This window comes from Rhinolophus sinicus, linkage group LG16 (genome assembly GCF_036562045.2).
Source record: "Rhinolophus sinicus isolate RSC01 linkage group LG16, ASM3656204v1, whole genome shotgun sequence".
In the NCBI taxonomy this organism is placed as follows: Eukaryota; Metazoa; Chordata; class Mammalia; order Chiroptera; family Rhinolophidae; genus Rhinolophus; species Rhinolophus sinicus.
Window position 1 is genome coordinate 19,125,411 of NC_133765.1, and position 6,000 is coordinate 19,131,410.

A 6,000-nucleotide genomic window follows, 5' to 3' on the forward strand; every position below is an offset into this window, starting at 1 on the left:
CCTTCTCTGGGGCCCACAATCCTTCTAGCTCAGTCACCCTCTTGCTCAGTGAGCAGTCTTTTCACTCCATAAGCTCAGCAAATCAGTATCCCTCAGACTCCTCTGTGATCTGCAGTGCCCAGCACTGTGCCTTCTGGCCAATGGTGGTCCACAAACTCTGGTGAACTTGGAGGATGCCAAACCAAGTTCCTGTGTTTGATTCTCCCCACACTCCATGGCCAATAACCAAAATCCTAACCCTGCCCTGAAGCAATGCCTTCCATATCCTATATGCCTGTAAAGATGGCAGGGAAGCATCCTTAGTTCCCACTTGACAGAAGAGGAAACTGAAGAAGTGGAGGAATCCACTGCTCAAGGCTCATGTCTCTGGACTGCATCCTACCTCAGGGCCTTTGCACCTACTTTTCCCTCTGCCTGGAATACTCTTCCCAAAGATCTTCCCACAGATGATGGCTACAAATACTTTGCCACTTCCCCCATCAAAAGGTAGTGTCCCTTTCCCCACTCCTTGAATCCAGGCTGGCCCTGTGACTCACTTCGACAACAGGTCTCAAGAGGCATTGCAGATTCTGCTTTCACCCTCTTAGAAGGCTGCCCCTGGACTGCCACGCCATGTAAGGCAGCTGACTGGAGGGTGAGAGGCCTGTGACGGGGAGCTGAGGCGCTTCCGCCAGTAACCAGCATTATCTACTAGATGCGAGAGTGAGGCCTTAGACCTTCCAGCCCGGCTGTGCCTCCAGCTGCACGTAGCCACATATATGACCAGGAGAAATGGACAGAGGAACCACCCAGGCCAAGCACAGACTCATGAAGGATAAGAAGCGGTTGTTGTAAGCAGCTAAGTTTGGGCGTTTGCTGTGCAGTTTGGGCGCGTTACACAGCCATAGGCAACTGATACAACTGCTTCTCCTTGATTCAGGTGTCTGCTCAGATGTTACCCCTCAGAGAGTCCTTTCCTGACCATCCGGGCTAAAACAGCACAGCCCACAGCCCGCACCGCCAGCCACTCTCTATCCCATTATCCTGTCTCATGCTGTCCAGAGCACTTACTGCTCTCTGAAATCATGATTTATTCACTTGCGGACTTAGTGTCCATTTCCTCCATTAGGCAGCAGATTCCATGAGGGCAGGGGTCATTATAATAGCTTCTTCCCTGCCTTCTCCCTAGAGCCTATGTGGTGTCTGGTACAGGGAAGATGCTGTGACATGTTGGTGGTGAAACTGTGTGCCTGCCCCTTGCTGGTGTGGCACTTAGGGAAGCAGTGAGGCAGGCGTGAGCTCTCACCTTGCCACATCCTCCAAAACCAGTGGCCTTGGGAGGGCAGGCCCAGCCAGGTGGCTGGGCTTGTTTCAGAGGCAAGGGCTTCTGGGAGCCCGAGTTGAGCAGGAAGGAAAGGAAAGTGCCAAAATGTTCATTTTCAGCAGGGGCTCAGGTTCAAAGCAAGGAAGTCACTGGGTTTTCTCTCCTCTGTCCTCCTGCTGATTACCAACAGCCCAGCCACACCTTCCCGAAGGACCGCGAAGCTGAGAAACCAGGCAATGGGAGACAGCGTTGGGGACATTGAGTCACTTCTCAAGGCCAAGGATTTCTAAATCCCTAACACACAGCAGATCCTCTTAGCCTGCTTTTTTTCCAGTGCCAAAAAATAGGTCTAGCCACAGCCTCAACTGAGGACAAAATGTTAACCCAAGAGCGAAAGGATCTGCTCTCAGACGCCTCTTCAAGCGACGTTCTGCATTCTGTGGGAGCAGAGAGCACTTCACCGCTGTTCACGGCAGCCTGCTTTCAAGTCAGGCAGCCTCGTGTTGGAATTCAGGCTGCACGGCTACCTACCTGTGCGACCTTGGACTGCGGCCTAAATATCCTTAGCACCAGTTCCTGCATCTATAAACGGTAGACAATGAAGACCTAACACCTAAGGTTGTGACAAGAACTCAGCGAGGCCCTCCATGCTCAGCACAGCTCCAAGCACGTAGCTAAGTTGATTGTAGTTAAGCTTTTGAGTATTTGTTGGTCTGTCGGTGTATGGGGAGGGTGGTGGTGAGCAAGGTTTGCAGGGAAGCACCGATCCTTCCTGGGGACTGGAACCACACCGAGGAGTTGCCTGGCAGGGACTAGGGTTATGGTGTGAAACCCTTGGTCCACATTGGAATGCCTGATTTTACTTGGCATTGCTCTCTGAACAGATGAGAGGATCCCTCAGAGCACCCCTCCAACCCTCCTGGAGGCCCCCTGGTATGCGTAAGTCAACGGTTTGTGGTTAGAATTCAGGAGGCTGGGGTTGGCGATCCAGCTCTGGCACCAATGTGCTGTGTGACATGGAATATATCACTTGCCCTCTCTGGGCTCTAGTGTCCTCAGCTATAAAATGGGTCATTCATCCCTGATTTACTAAACTCATAGGGTTGTTGGGAGGATCAGATAACAATTCAAATGGGATAGTGCTTTGGAAAGCATTAGCTGTCTGATAAATAAAAGGGAGATTGTTATTAAAACTGAAAACAATCAGTTAGAAATCTCTACCTTCTGCTGAATTTTACTGTGAACCTAAAACGGCTCTAAAAATAGTCTTTTTTTTTTTTAAGGACCACTGGATTCTCTAAGAAAACCCTCTAAAGCCCTTAAGTCAGGCAATATAATATGGGTTCAAATGCTGGCTTGCAACTTGTGTGACTTTGGACAAATAAGTTAACCTCTGGCACTGCCAGAGATTTGGTTTTTCTTCTGCAGACAGGAAACCTGGGGCAAGAGAAGGGCTGGGAAGATGCTGCAAGATATAGGATAGACAAGATGAGGAGGAGAAGCACACTAGCCTCCCAAACCCCTGAGCAACCAAGGAGGAAGGTTCCCCACCTGACTGTGAGCAGAGGTGGGGGCTACCTATTCCCTTTGCATCTGGCTATCAGATTCACCCCAGGTAGATGGTGACTCAAGTTTTCTGCAGAGACTGGTCCCTCTGCCCCTGTTGCCATGGTACTGTATCACAGCCTGGCCAATCAGGAAGGAGATGGGTATCTGAGCCTCTGTTGCTAAAGCCGCAGCAAGATGCCTGGCCAATGGGAAGGGTGGCAAAGTGGAGCCACCATGGAAACCTCAGCCCCAAGGTTCCAACCAGATTTTCGTTGTTTGCAAGGGGTGGGCTGGGTTTTCTGCAATTTTTTCTTTCAAAGAGCATCTTACATCCCAGGGAGGACATTTAGGAGTCACAGCAGGAGTGTATAACAGGCATCTCCGAAGAGTCAGAAAGGACCCAGCTTCAGATGTCCCCTTAATCATTGTTCCTCCCCAGGTGCTCAGTGTCACCTGTGTCTATGATCTTAGGCCATCCCCATAGCTCTATCCAGCCCCATCTGTCCTAAGAAATAGCCGTAGGCTGCAGAAAAAATCCCAACCCCCAAAGAAAGAAAAGGACCTTGGGGCTCATCCCCCAAATAGTCCTCTTCGCCCTATAGCTTTGTGGCTTTGCACAAACTGCTTCACCTCTTCTCCTACGTGCAGGGCAGTGCTGGAGGATAGAGATCAAGGTCAGACACAGGTGCTGCCCCTTTCTGTAAAATTAGAAAATGGAACCAATGGGCTCTGGGATTCCTTTCAGATCTCACATTCTAGACTTAATGCTGTTTTCAACTTCAGGCTCTGGATAAAATGAATGTACAACGAATAACTTTCTAAGAGAGAGCCCTGTAAATAATGCCAATGGACACAAATAAGACAGGTTTCTTTGTGCTCTTAAAATGTCAGACCAGCAGGGCTGTCAATTTTAGAACTGAGGCCCCACGGGGTGAAGCTGGCCCCTCAAGGTCACACAGCAATGTGGATGCAGAGCCAAGACTAGAAGCCCCAGCTTCCAGGTCCAGGTCCAATGTGCAAGTTCCTTCAACCAGTCTTCTCACCCTCCGGCGGGCGATCAGGGAGCTGTACATGCCCATTTTCCCAACACCCCTTATTTTGCAAACATGGGCATCATAACAACTGCAAGGGAAAGTGTGTCCCACCCCTTCCTTCACTCTGTCCTGGCAACAGTTCTACCCAGAAACCTAGGTGTCATCCTAGACAACTTCCTCGCCCTCACCCTTCCCACCAAACCCATTGCCCAGTTATGTCCATTTTATCTCCTAAATGGCCCTCAGGTCATCCACTCCTCCCCCACCCCCTCCCCACCACTTCCCTAGTCGGAGGTTCCATCATGGATTTCCTGGACAATCACACTGGCTTCTCACAGGCTTCCTGGTTTTACACTTGCTCATCCCATCCCCTGCTTCCATTTTCTATAACCACAGCCAGACAATCTTTTAAAAATACAAATCTGATCATGTCACCTGATGCTTGCTTAGAACCTCTAAGGAAAAAAATCAAAATTCTTAACAAGCACAAGGAGGCCCTGCCTTGTCATGCTGATACCCACACTTCATCTTGCCTTTGCATGTGCTCTGCCCTCTCTGCCTGGAACATTCTCTGTCCCCCTCCCCAGTTACTCTAGCTACTCCCACTCACCCTTTAGCTTTCAGTTCAATGGTCGCTGCCTTGGGAGCCTTTCCTGACCTCCCTGAAGAGATCAGATCTCCGTTTCAGGCTCTCCTGGCACCGTGTACCCCTTTACATGTAGCACTTACCACAGTTACAATTGTACACTTATTCATGTAATGATTTGATTCATATCTGTAAGCCCTGCTCTACGTGATGTAAGTTTTGTAAGGGCAGTAACTTTGTCTTGTTCTCTGCCTGAAACATATGGATGAATGCATGGATGGATGGACAGACGGATGGATGGATGGATGGATGGATGGATGGATGGATGGATGGATAGATGGAGTATAGATGGATGAATAAGTGTAAAATGGACCAGTGGATGTATGGATGGATACATGTATATATGGACCATGTGTAGGTGTTGTTGGGTGATAGACATGTGTATATGGATAGACATATGACTATATGGATGGATGCTCTCATTTTTCCCAGCTTACTTAGATCTAATCCTATCTCACTCTATTCTGTGGTTAACCTATCTTCCCTCTGTTCATTCAACATGCACCAAGCATCTCATGTGCCAGGAATGTGCCCACAGAGCTGTGGGAGCCCAAGGAAAGAGGGATGACCATCCCCTTAAAACTTAGATAATAATATTAGCTACTTCCAGTTAACACTTACTACTGTTGCCCCTTGAACAAAGTGGGCATTAGGGTTGCTGACCTCCTGTGCAGTCAAAAATCCTTGTATAACTACAGTCAGCCCTCCTCATACACGGATTCCCAAAGAGTTGACTCTTTAACAGTGCGCGTTTGAACTACGCAGCTCAAATGAACTGCAGTCATTAACAACAACAAAAAATCCGTGTATAAGTCGACCCATACAGTTCAAACTGTGTTGCTCAAGGGTCACCTGTACTACGTGCCAGAGACCACTGCACGCTCTTTCCCTGGGAAGTTCCCCACTCCTTTGTCTCTACTTATCCAGAGCCTAGCAGTGTCTCAAGTTTCACTTTAGGTGTCACCTCCTCCAGGAATTCTTCCCTGATCAGCCCATGCCTTATCTCCCATCCTCAGAAATGTCCCAGACATAATCTGGGCCATTCTCGCTGCTCCTTGGTCATAAATTGCTGCCTGGTGTCCTTTCTCTGAGTTTCTCACTCTCCACCAGACTCTAAGGCAGCTCCCTGAGGACACGATCCACAGCTCCCGGAAGGGCTATCTGTGGGCCGGGCATTGTACACACACTCCTTTAATCCTCACAGGAGAATGAGGGAGGCATGATGACCCCCATTTTAACTAAGAGGAGCCTGATTTGGCCAAGGTCATACAGATGGTAAATGGTGAACCTGGGGCTGACACCAGGTTGACTCTAAGACCAAAATCCTTCATTGGTCGCCCAGGCCCCATAGTGTCTCCACCAGGCCTGAATGTAACCACCCCCCTCCTCTGCCTGAACACTGTGGGGGTGGGGCAGCCAGTCTGTTACTGAATACCTGCCTGTCAGAAACTTTATTCTAAACCAATTGA